At 34.2% G+C, this 13,849-nt stretch overlaps 1 long non-coding RNA gene across 1 annotated transcript; it reads right to left on the bottom strand.

Annotated features, from left to right (window-relative positions):
- Positions 1 to 4,606: 4,606 nt before the first annotated feature.
- LOC130968964 (uncharacterized) lies at positions 4,607 to 5,592 on the bottom strand. The gene is made up of 2 exons (XR_009081756.1): positions 5,227 to 5,592; positions 4,607 to 4,864 (listed from the first exon to the last, which is right to left on the bottom strand). It is a non-coding gene; the product is annotated as an uncharacterized LOC130968964 (long non-coding RNA).
- Positions 5,593 to 13,849: the final 8,257 nt, after the last annotated feature.

Genomic DNA, 13,849 nt, shown 5'->3' on the forward strand with positions numbered 1-13,849 from the left:
GTTCGGTTCGGTTTTTGGTTCTGACAATAAAAACCGAACCGAACCGATATTATACAAAACCGTACAAACCTAACCCCCAATTAACGTGACCTAACCTAACCCCCCCCCCCCCCCCCCCACCCCCAAACGTAAACCTAGCCTCTCTCTACTCTCACTCTCTCAATTTCACTCTGCACTCACTCTCATTCTCACTCGAAGAAACCCAAGGCCGGCGGTGAATCCATCTTCTTGCAGCACCTCCCCAGCTGGCGAACCCCTTCCTCCCACCACCTCGTAGCGCCATTAAAGCCTTTCTCCCAGCGCCACTGGACCCTTCTTCCCAGCCCCTCCTCACGGACAGCACCACCCAGCCCCAGCCAGCACCACCCTCGCGGTCGTAGACACTACACCACCCAACAGTCCAGCACCATTCAGCGGCACCCCAGCGCCACCAACAGGACCGATCTGGCCACCCGCAGCACCGTTTGTGGCCACCCATAGCAGTACTGCTGCATTTCTGACCTGGCCACCCACAACACAGCAGCCACCGGTTGGCCTTCTTCCAGTGCTCTTCCTCCTTCCCGTCCACTTGACTTCAGGTTTGATTTTCTCTCCCTCTATGTATCTGAAGCAATTAGACATATTGGGTTTATAATTATGAAATAGTTAGGGTTTGATTTTGTTAATTATAATTTCTATGATTCTGAGTTGCTGGATTTGTTTAGGGTTTCGTTAATTTCTTGTTAATAACTCTGATTCTGTGCTTCTGAGTTGCTGGGTTCAAATTTGCTTGTTTTGCTTAGTTCAAGTTCTGTGATTCTGATTCTGTGATTATGTGATTCTGAATTGAATTTTGGTTTTCTGCACTTATTTTGCTTGTTTTGAGTTGATTTTGTGATTTATTTGTATTCAATTTCTGTTCAATCTATTTGTTCATTGTTGCTGATTGTTGTTCATTGTTCATTGTTGCCGAATGCTAGTAATTTTTTATTTTGTTGTGTTTCTGCTTCTTTTTTTTTAATTATTTGTTCATTCTTGTTCATTGTTCATTGTTGTTGATTCCTAGTATTTGTTGTTCATTATTTGGTATTGGTCTTTGGCAGGATATAAGAAGAGAACTTGGAATCAATATAATTGATGAACAGAAGGTGCAATTGTCTAAGGTAATTGGTCTTTCTACGCGTCTCGGTTGTGGCTTTTAGTTTCAAGAGAACTAGGTGGACACAATGTATTTATGTATTGCCTGCATTTTTTGTGAAAAAGTGCATTTCAAATGCAAGTTATGAAGTTCTTTGTACTATGAAAGATGTCTTCAACATTCTAAATATATTGATATAATGGTATTAAAAATAGAAGGAAGAATTTTATTGTTTGTAATATACCTTTAGATGTGTTATTTTCTTGCATAATGCAATGACACTTCATTTAGTCTTGTGTTATTTTGTGTCATTTAATAGAGTTAGTTCATTTGTTTTACTACATTTAGGAATTCCTTGACATGTTTGTGAAATTGTAATTCTAAGTTTCATTTATTTTAATTTCTTTTGTCGTTGAATTTCATTGAAACAAGACTTTTGTTAGTTATTGCGTATTTGTGTTAGATGATTTTAATGTTATAATTTTGTGAAATAGTATGGCAGGCTTTTCTTTGAGTTGATTGAAAAAACCGAACAAAATCGAACCAAACCAAACCGATTTTAATGGGTTTGGTTTGGTTCGGATGGTCTTGAGAAAAAAATCAAACCAAACCGAACCGCAGTTTAATTAAACTATTAGATCGGATGACTTTTCTCTAAAAAATCGAACTAAACCGTACCGCAAACACCCCTAAAATAAAGTATGTTGTTGGATTATTAGACTAAAAAAACTAAATTAAAAAAATTAAGTTAATAGTTAAGTAATTATTAAAAATAATAAATTCTAATCACTTTCTAATATTTCTCATCAATTTAACTTTCTAATATTTCTCATCAATTTAATTAGTTTAGAGTAAACATGCATATATAATATTAAATTAAATTTAACACATTAATATCACTTCAATAATCTCTCTGTAATCACATCTTTGGAGCTCCATATGCTTCTATGCAAACATATGGCTTTAATAAATAAAAGCATATATGCATGGTTTATATAAATTATATTGGTTAATTAATTAATTATGCAATCGAGTCCTTTGTTATTATTGTGATTAAACTCACGTACGTATTATTTAATGGGTAATGCTAGGTAAACAAAAAAAAACAGCCAGAACTTGCCTTATTTAGCATTCATTAATTGTTGCATTAATTATCGCAACAATTAATGAATACTAAATAAGGTAAGGTATGATTGATTTTGGCTGATTTTCTTTAATTACCAAACATTTATATTATTTAATATAGTATATTAGTATTTATTTAATAATGTATGACATTCATATTCGTCATATTATGTGAAGTGATTCCAGACAATCGGGTCTGACTAAAATCAGCCCACTTCTTATGAACTTATTGGATGCACCATTCAATTTAAAGCGTTAGATTAGACTGACAAACAATCTAATGGTTTATATTTAAATTATTATTAATTTATTAAAAATTACACTTAAATACAATAACTATTTTGATATTTTACAATTTGCCCATTATAAAATTTTAGCATTAAAGCCTACTTGCTACAACGATGAGCCCTTCCTCCGCCAACTTCCTCTGTCTTCTTCGTCAAACGCGTCTGCCTTCTTCCTCTTCGCGACGTCTCTCCGCGACGTCTCTCCGCTTTTTCCTCCACCCACTATCTTCTGTCTTTTTCCACATCACGATGAACCTCCTTTCTTTTCCTACCCCCTTTACGTCTGCCTTCTTCCTTTTCGCGACGTCCTCGGTGAGCTTTCTCTTTTTATGGTTTATCAGATTAATGTATTTTAATAATTTTTGTGTGGGTACCAATATTCAGAAAAATGAAGAGGTTGCGATTAAGCTTGTGAGTACTCTGATCTACCTGTGTTAATTTTGAAAAAGAAATAGTAATAATCAGGAGGGGCAGCTGCGGTGGCAAAGGGGAAAAGAAGGGCGGGGGAGGAACCAGTAGACAAGGCCACTCTTCAGAAGCAGAGACACATGATCAAGAGTCTGCTGCTAGGTCCAGGGAACGCAAACAGGTACTTACCCCCTTTTCCAAATTTTTTTTTAATAAAGTTTCTTTTGTTATATATTTTGATTTAATGTTTGAAAAATGGAGATTCTTTTGTGGTAGGTGATGTTTACTATTTCTGGGAATCTCACTATTGGGGGCAATGGAGATGATGGGTTAGTTCTGATTTTGATGGTGGTTCTTGTTTAACTATGGAGGTTGTTTTTGTTGTTTCTTTGCTTCAATAGAAAAGGTTATTAAGAAAGTCAAACAAATAAATAGAAGAAAAGAAGCTTGACCATTATTTTGGATTTTGATGTTGGTATCTAATATTTATACAAATGCAATTAAAGTTTATGGCATTCTAGTTCTAGGATCTGATTATAATATGTATGTTATCAGTTATGTCAATAATTACTGTAAACTTGATCTATAATTTAAAAAAAAAAATGTTTTGATTTTTATTCTGGATGTTTTGTAGTAAATAGCAGGCATTCAATTTGGCATCATTTTCTTGGAACTTTTCCATCTTGTTCCTGAAACTTTTCATATGTGAAGATCTCTTATCTGCATCTGCTTGTATAGCCATTGCCGATTCTCTAATGTCACCTCACCACCAAGAGAGCGGGTAACAGATCCGCCACTACATGCACCTATTTTGCAACATTCTTCAAGGGACCATTTCGTACAAAATCCACTAGCAAAAAGGTCTCCTGCTTCAGTAACATCTATAGCTTTTGCTTCCCCTATGGCTGGGACACGTACCACCTAACATGGAAAGAGAAACATAGTTCATGATAGCAAATAGATATTAGATCATTAATCACATGAGCTATAAGCTAGTTCACATTATGAGTGTCACAAATGTAAAACTACCAAGAAAACATGAACTTTATCTTAACGATTTTTCAATTTAGATCATAATAATGTGTCTAATATGCATTCATTATGACACAGTAAAAACATTTTTGGCAAATAACTAGTCCCATGCTCCTATACATGGTGAATTTTGCTGATTTATGCATCCATTATTGCCCAAAGTTACCACAGCCTATTTGCAATATTTAGCCAGAAATTCTACAGCAGCAACTGGATCGGCATTATGCTCATCCCTGAAAACAATGGTAATGTAAATGGATGTAATGTACCAAAAGAGTGGAACAGAGGTCTAAGTTGCCAGATTCCAATAACTTCATAAGTGGTGGCTTAAAATCAAACCCTACTTCCAATAACTCATGATACCTCACTAGGCTATATGCAAGAAATTTGTTGCAATGCTTTCAATTTGAAATGATCTTGCCAATTTTCGGCATAGTTTTCACTTTCTAACTCAACTTATGCTTGGTGTAATAGGATCCATGAATGGTTTTATTTTGTTGTCATTGAAGATCATGTTCCGCTTCCATAATTACAGTTTGGTTAATTCAGACGAGTGAGCAACCTTGCTAATAGCTAATTCTGGTTAAAATAAGATTGTATTATGTTAAAACTCTTTATCAAAGTATATTTATAAAGATATTTAAAGAGGAATATATTATTCTGAAAACAATTTAGAACGATATATGAAGAAGTACATCATTGCATTACATTATTCTGATAGCTAGAAATACAAAATACCATAGATTAAGTTTGATTGCAAAAAGTGCTATATTTTAGAAACTAAAATTTATTGAATATATAATCCAGCAACTCCAACACACTGCATGTATCTTGGCACTAGCAGTAACCACCCAGGTCAAATGAGTCCATCCCAGATTAGAAGTGCGGAGCGAATCTGCATCAATATGCAACCAAATGGATGTATCATGTATGTGGATATTCTACAAAATATGTAGAACCATAAATGCACTAAAAAATAAAAAATAAAAAATCAAGCTGCATTAACAAATCAAAAATAGAATCATAAACACAGAAATTGAAATCAGACTCATAAAAACAAATTCCAAAATTTTGTAACCCTCATAAACAGAACAAGAAAAATTCGAACAAACATATAACAGAAAACAACCATTGAATGAAATCAATGAAGCAAATACAAAAAATTGAACAATAAGATAAATGGAACAAAAAAATTGAATTAAATCAATGAAGCAAATTTATGCATGAGGTTGAGGATCCATTGGAACTGAGACCTACGTCGCCGCTACTTGCTAAGGACGATGCCACTGAGGAGGGAGAACGATGCGGGTGCACGACGACGGCACTCCGAGTTTGAGAACGAACGACGCAAAGAGAGATACCGAGAATGAACGACGCGGAGAGAGAGAGGCTAAAAACGACGCCGGGAGAGGGACTGAGAACAGCAGCAATTGCTGGGCTGGACGGCTACAACACAGATCCAGAGAAAAGTAGTGGTGGCGGTAATAGTGGTTCTGTGTATAGAAAGGAGAATGCAGTGAGTTTGGGGTAAAGAAATTAGGGTGGCTCAAAATGAATTTTAAAAACATTTGAGTGAATATAAAAAATTAATAATTATTATTAAACCCCCTTATGAGTCATATTTATAATTTATATATTGTGCACATCACAAATGCTCAAAACACTTGAGGTTATTAAAGACAAATCCCCAGACAACCTCCTATTAAACTCAGAACCTAATATAAAATTTCTTTGTGAATTATATAATCCACATGAACAGTAACAGATAATATTTTGGTTATATGCGTTGTATATTCTTTAATATTATAGTTAATATTCACTTAAATTAATGCTTAAAAGGCTAAAATCGTTTTATTAGGCCCAAACCATTCGTTTTGCACATTAAGCACATTAGCAAAAATATTAAACCAACATTTTTATTAGGCAAATCTCATTAACACTAATAAGTCTAAAATGAGGCAAATAATTTTAGGAAAGCATTGTTGTTGTCTTATCCCATCAAACTGATGTATTGTGTTCTCAGGTCCTAATCACGCATTGCACAAAAGGGTGATACTGATACACCTAGAACTTTTAAGTACGGAAGTTTTATGCCATCCATACTATAAAATCTCCCTAATAATAATAGTTCAACATCATTTTTGTGTTTATAGTTTTGGCCTAAAATTAAAATCGTTGTTAACATTTATTATATTTAAAATTGTTCCTAATATTAATTTTAGTTTTAAAATGATCTTTTTGATTTTAAATATTTTTTAAAGATAAAATTGCATTTTTTTTTCATTCTCACAAAATCTTTTATTCATCCTTTTTCACTCACGACATTACAAAAGAAAATATTCACTAGGATAATTGCTTAAAATCTTAACATAAATTATATGTACCCATAACAGATATAAACGCTAATAAATATACCCATCAAATAAGAAAACGATCATTGTATCTATAAAAAATGGGTTTCGTATGACAGAAATACCCAAACTCTAAAATACTATTCAAAAACCCAAATTGCCCCCCCTCTCTCTCTCTCTCTCTCTCTCTCTCTCTCTCTCTCTCTCTCTCTCTCTCTCTCTCTCTCTCTCTCTCTCTCTCTCTCTCTCTCTCTCTCTCTCTCTCTCTCTCTCTCTCTCTCTCTCTCTCTCTCTCTCTCTCTCTCTCTCTCCAAACTCTTCAGTGAGTGCCCCGCCGACGATCTCCTCCCTTTCTCCTTCCTTCTTTTCTCCTATCCTTTCATTTGGTTCCTTCTTCCTTCAAATTTTGTCAAGTTTCTCATCACCCACTTAATCACCATGTACCCCGCGTATGCGTCTCACCCTCCAAATTACGCTCAGTGTTCCACAATTTTTCCAATAAGAAGGACATATTCCTCTACAATGCGCTTCTCAGCAGCTACGCGCTCTACCGCTACGTCATTTTGCTCTTCGTTGAATTGGTCTCTGTGGCAGGACTTCTGCCGGACAATTTCACGCTGTCGTGTGCTGTCAAGGCAGGTTGGGCTCATAGAGGTGGAGCTTAGGGAAGCGCTTCACGCGCTTGCTTTGAAGCTGGGACTGTGCTCTGATTCTTTTGTGGGAAATGCGCTTATTGTTATGTATGGTACAATTTCACGCTGTCGTGTGCTGTCAAGGCCTGTGTTGGGCTCATAGAGGTGGAGCTCAGGGAAGCGCTTCACGCGCTTGCTTTGAAGCTGGGACTGTGCTCTGATTCTTTTGTGGGAAATGCGTTTATTGTTATGTATGGTAAGTGTGGGTTTGTGGAGAGTGCGTTCAAGGTGTTTGAAAAAATGTCTCGAAGAAACTTGGTTTCGTGGAACTCGATTATGCTTATGTTCTCGGAGAATAGACTTTTTGGTGAGATTTGTGGTCTGTTTAAGGAAGTTTTGTTGAATGGTAGTGGTGATGAAGGTTCGGTTCCTGATATTGCTACTATGGTCACAATGGTTCCTATGGTGGTCGCAATGGGTGAAGTGAATTTAGGGATGCTGCTTCATGGTTTGGCTTTGAAACTAAGTTTTTGAAATTGAGACACTTACCGAAGAGTTGAAAGAAGATTTAGAGAGAGAAAGAGATATAGAGAGAGAGAGTGTGTGAGTGAGTGAGAGAGGATGATGGTGGCAATGATGAAGAGAAGGGCAATTTAGGATTTTTGAATAGTTTTTTAAGGTTTGGATATTTCTATCACACAGAACCCATTTTTTTTTTGTATAATGGTCGTTTTCTTATTGAGTAAAGTATCGTTTTTGTCCCCAACATTTGGGGTAAATCCTATTTGTGTCCTTAACGTTTAAATCGTCCTATTTGTATCCCTAGCGTTTTTTAAAGTGATTCAATGTTATCCTGCCGCCAATTACACATCATGAGCACTTTAGTTAGAGTTTTAAAAATCTCTTCTTAAAGTTAGAATACAAATGTCTGGGATAGAATCGATGATCTACTCCGAAAAATAGCTCATCAAATGTTGAAACTAATTCCTACAACATTTACATAATTCACTTTTCTAGGGACATAATTGAATCTAAACACAAATAGTGGGTATAATATTAAAATCGAACACATCCAAGTGAGACCTAATTGAGAATGAATACATCCAAGTGAGAATAATTGAAAAATATAATCTGATTTGTTAGTATAATTGATAGTAGGATAACATTGAATCATTTTTATAAACGTTAAGGATACAAATAGAACGATTTAAACGTTAGGGACACAAATAGAACTTACCCCAAACGTTGGGGACAAAAACGATACTTTACTCTTTTCTTATTTAATGGGTACAACAGTGTTTGTATCTTTTATAGGTACATATGGTAGTTTATTCATTCTTTGTTATTAAACTTATGCTAATGTTAGACCTTCAAGCAACCATCTTGGTGACTATTTTCATTTGTTACGTTATAAGTGACGAAAGATACATAAAAAACTTTGTGAGAGTGAAAAAATGAAAACAAGATGAAGATGCAATTTTATCTTGAAAAAATGTTTGAGATTTGAAAGATGATTTTAAAACTAAAATTAATGATAGGAACGATTTTTAACATAAAAAAAATGTTAGAGACAATTTCGATTTTCAGCTAAAATCATAAGGACTAAAATAATACTCAATCTTTAGGATAAGTATTGTTTTAGTCCTAAAGGTTTATAGTCAAAATTAAAATTGTCTTTAACCCATTTTTTGGTTCAAAATAACCCCAACGTTATATTTAATATTAAAATAATTCTTTTGACAAATTTATCCTTAATAAAATTTGACAATAACTCTTCACAAAAGCACCAATCAAGCAAGACTAATAACACCCACGTATAAAGACTGTCCTTTGCTAGAGTTTTTCACTTTTCATGTAAATGAAGGCCTTAGTTGTTGCCGCCTACTTGGCTTCGGCTAGTCCTTCTTCTTCATCTTGATCTTGTTCTAATAGGTTTCTCATCCTTGTTAGTTTTAACAAGCTCCTCTATGAGATACGCTACTACTGCTTCATCATCATTGCAAGTCATCTTTAATTGAATTCTTACTCTCACAATTTTAATAGTTTTATCTTGGGACTTTACTTCTTCTGTTTCATTGCTATGGTCTCACCTTACTCACTTTTCATTTTAGTGAGAAATTGTGTTGTTTCTTTTTGTTTTTACTGATATTTTTTATATGGCTCTCTTTTTGTTTCTAGAACTATTTGTCTTTGCTCTTTTTCATTAAACATTTTTTGGCATCAATTTCTACTCTTAATCTTCTTCTAGATCTTGATGATTTGCACTCCTTTTTCTTCATCTGTGGCACTAGGACATATTGCAACCCTACTCTTCTTGACTTTTTGTTGCCCTTACTCGTCCTATTATGAAGGCGCTCATTTTTAGTATCTTTTTAAAAGTTCGGTGGATATAGAGGAGTAGACACTAATTCATCATCATCCACTTTATGAGTTACTACAACTCGTTCCACTTTATTTTAAATCACTCTTTGACTTGGGCAACCAACTAAGCCAAATTGAGTTTTTTGTATCACTTCATCTGTATATTTATCATCTTCTATGTATTTAGTTGAGATTGAACTATCAATACTATTTCTTAGTTTCATGTCTTGTATATCTAGAAGTTCACCCATATCATTTTCCATTGCTTCTCCTCGAGGCCAAGACTACCAACAAATCATAAATTGCACCCACGTCATTTACTATGTTGTTCCCCTTTTCCCTTCCCATCATTGTCTATCTTCTCTAACCCTTTGTGTTTGGCTTTGCTACCGCCATAGGTATCTCATTTTCATATTCGTTCATCCTTCTTCTATTTTTTACTCTCACAATGTTGCCACCATCAACCCGAAAATTGTCATACCTCTTCTCAACAAAGATCTCATATTTTGCTTCATTTACTTCCAACTGAACTTTATCTTGTATATCAACACCCATGTAGTTTCCGCCATGACATGTATCAAATTGAAGCTTTGACCTTGAAAAGAATTTTTGTCTCATTTCATAATAGCACCCCAGACCTCTACAATATTACAAAAATTTCTCCTCACTCCTTGTTTTATAAGATTCATCCTCAGACCATCTCTTTATTTCTCCGAAATAATACAACAGGAAAGAAGATTGGAGAGTCTCCTGCATATCTTCGTACTTCTCAACCACTTTATAATCATTTTTTTTTCATAATCAGAACCTATAAGGACATGTTTGAAAGATCTATCATAACTTGTATATCTTGTCTCCTTCTTTCTTTGAGTATTTTGTTGCTCCTCATGTGGTAACTACTAGGATTGACCCTATAACTAGATTTCTTATTAACATCTCTCTCGTATTTAGCTACTGCCACTGAAGAAAATGTCATGCCCTAAACTGTTCAAGCTGTGATGTTGATGGTTTGATGAACCAGAAGGGATTAAGAGAGGGAGAGAAATAAGTTCTTCTCATTGTTGGAGAGAATGAAAATCACCTTAGAAAATATTTGTTTAGTTATTACACCTTATATACTATGTACTTTTTATGTATTCTCACTAAAAAATAATTACGTAAACCTATTATTGATAAAGAAATAATCTAGGTAACACCCTCCCGCAAGCTAGAAGTGTGTAAATCTAACAATCCTAGCTTAAAAACATTATCAAGAAAAGGACCCGGTGACTGAGTTTTGGTAAGAAAATCAGCAAGTTGATCCTTGGAACGAACTGGTATAAGATGAATGAGACTCCCCAAACGGATTCAAGAAGGGTAAAGGGTTCGTTAAAGCACATACAATGGAAGCTACGGATATGTTAGTGAAGGTTCCAGGATCCGAGGAACCAATTCTCCGTTTCAAAGTCTTAGACACCACAACTGTTGGGTGGGTAAGATTAGTCCTTTCCCACATACGTGGGGTTCCTGTGCGTGCGACTAATGGTTCCGATACTGTTAAATCAAGATGAGAAAGACGCCGTTATTATACATGATCTAGAACGTCGCTTGCTTGCAGACGCCCTTCTTAGCAGAAAACTATACTTCACCTATCTACGCTCACCGCACCATGAAGAAAATGTCATGCCCTAAACTGTTCAAGCTGTGATGTTGATGGTTTGATGAACTAGAAGGGATTAAGAGAGGGAGAGAAATATGTTCTTCTCAGTGTTGGAGAGAATGAAAATTACTTTAGAAAATATTTGTTGAGTTATTACACCTTATATACTATGTACTTTTTATGTACTCTCACTAAAAAAATAATTACTTATATACTATGTACTTTTTATGTACTCTCACTAAAAAATAATTACAATGATAAACCTATTATTGATAAAGAAATAATCTAGGTAACAGACACTAATAATTATACTCTTTATTTCCCAGCCTTCAAGGTTATAAACTACCCTATGTGTATGGTTCTTGAAGGCATATTTAACAAAAGCAAATTCATGAGGAGTGCTCAACTGTTTTTTTTCGATAAAAAGACAACAACATCTTGTCTCTCCTTGATAAATACTTCCCATACCCATTGAAGATTCACCAATTGTGGAATATTATCCACAAATACTGTAAAGGATTTTTTTTTAATATTCTAAAATTTTTACTTGCCTTTTGGTTTCGAAAAAGTTCTGTGTGTTCGCTCCCTGCTTATTTGCTAAAGATTCTCTCAAATGGAGCTGATCTTGTTGGATACTTGAGATTTTGTTTAGTACATTTACTCTCCAAATATTACAAATAAATGATCTAATACATGATCAAGGTATAATATCTACTTTTAATCTTTATACCTCTTAAACAATCATTGACTTGAGTGTTATAGTTTCTTGTAGGTACATTGCCACCGCGTTGAGACACTAACCAGGATCAAGGAGATCCACAGTCTCGTGTCTCAATCCTAAAAATTAATGTTCTATGACTCCGAGAGGTAATTCTAATCTTACTTAAAAATTGTGTCAACATGTTCTCCATCATACAAAAACCAAAAGAGTTTCAACAAAAAGATCATATAGATTGTTTCAGCACGAACCACCCTCAAATAGATTACCTACAATCCTAGACAATCCTAATAACCCTCATAAAAGAATTATGGAAATAGACTCATTTCAAAAGGAGTTTAACTAAAAAAACAATATCAAGATCCAAAACTATGTGTATGACTATCTATGACCATAAGAGGAAAATCCAACCTCATTGAAGCCAAGAAGTAGGAGACACTCAACATCCAAATCGCTCTTAGGTTATGTTTGTTTGAGAGAAAATGAGAAGGAAAGAAAAGAGAGAAAATAAAATTAGAAGAAAAATGATTATTTTTCATTGTTTGGTTGAGAAGAGAAATTAAAGAAAAAAAGTTGAATGATGTAAAAAAGTGAACGAGACATACCAATTTTTTTTTCAATTTTTTTAATATATTTTATAATACAAGAGTAAAATTATCTTTTTATAACATTTCTTTCCTTCTTATTTTTCTTTCATCCAAACACATCTAAAAAAAATAAAAATCTACTCAATTTCTTTCTTTCCAACAAACATAGTCTTAGAGAGCTAGATAACAAATCCCCTCCCAGCTATTACCTTTCTTGCTCCCAAGCTTATCTGACGATCCCTTACCAACACCAAACCCCCCACCGCCATGATTTTAGTTGGGATATTGAGCACCATGTTCCTCCAATTTACTAATGCTCTAGGATTAACACATTGAGAAAAAGTATCATAATGATGAACTCATAAGTGTTTATGAGAAAAAAGTCGCACCTAATGACCACATCACTTTGTTCATCGCCATCAAAACATTCTGATACCCAATCCTTTAAGATGAAGTGGTAAATCATACACTTCGACTTGGCCTGCAATGACACCAAAGGAAAAACAAAACCTAAATTAGATCCAGGGAATCCCAGTGGTGCTACTATTGAAGAAGTACATCACATATCAAAAAATCATGAAAATTGTCAAAAGAGAAAAGGTTGTACAAGAAAAGTACCATAATGTCATCCTCCTTGCTAAATGTAAAAGCCTTCAAATATTCATTTATGTCGATCTAATGGATCCAGAAATCCCCAAGCGAAAGAGGTATGCATGCCCAGATCAAAGCAGCCAAACTAGTCAAAGGCTTTTTTGAGGCACAACTGAGGTTGAAGTCATTCCTTTACTCTAAAAGATCATGGACCTATCCTAAACAATCACAAATGCATTGATAATTAATAACTTCAACTCTGTGAAACTACTCTCCACTGTATTGAGGAACAAACCAATTGCCAGAAGTAAAAATGGCAAAATTAAAAAAGATAACTGAAGTGATAATACAAATTTAGAGTCTTTTCAAGCCAAGGTTCATCAGAAAAACAAACACCCAACTTGGTTGAGTATCACAGTCAAAATTTCTAACCAATCATCATCCTCATTATTAATTTATAAAGATAAACATAAATTGGATTACTTAAATATCATAAATAATTAATCATATATCATAAAATAATGATATTTGAATGACAAAGATAACAATATCTTGTGCCAAAAGTTAAGATGGTATAAACGATGAATAATATAGGTGAAGCAAAAATTAAATGTGAAAAAAGACATAGAAAAAAATTTACAGGGTAAAGTATTATTTTGATTTCCCAATATTTTGTCTAAATTTTAGTTTGATCCTTAACGTTTTAAACATTTTATTTTAATCTCAAAAAGTTTCAAATGGATTCAATATTATCTCACTGTTAAATATGACATGAACAACTAACATATTAAATAGACAATAACATTTGATTTCAATACATAAGTGAAATTGATTCTCCAAAAATCATATATAAAAAAATATAACTTAACTAAAAATATTATCAACATTCACATCACCCACTTAAGTGGAATACAAATTCACCATTTTATATTATAGTTATCTGAACTGAACCAAGCCGACCGAATCGATCGAAAAATTGGTGGTCTGATCGGTTCAATTGA

The sequence above is a fragment of the Arachis stenosperma genome, chromosome 3, assembly GCF_014773155.1.
Source record: "Arachis stenosperma cultivar V10309 chromosome 3, arast.V10309.gnm1.PFL2, whole genome shotgun sequence".
Taxonomy (NCBI): Eukaryota; Viridiplantae; Streptophyta; class Magnoliopsida; order Fabales; family Fabaceae; genus Arachis; species Arachis stenosperma.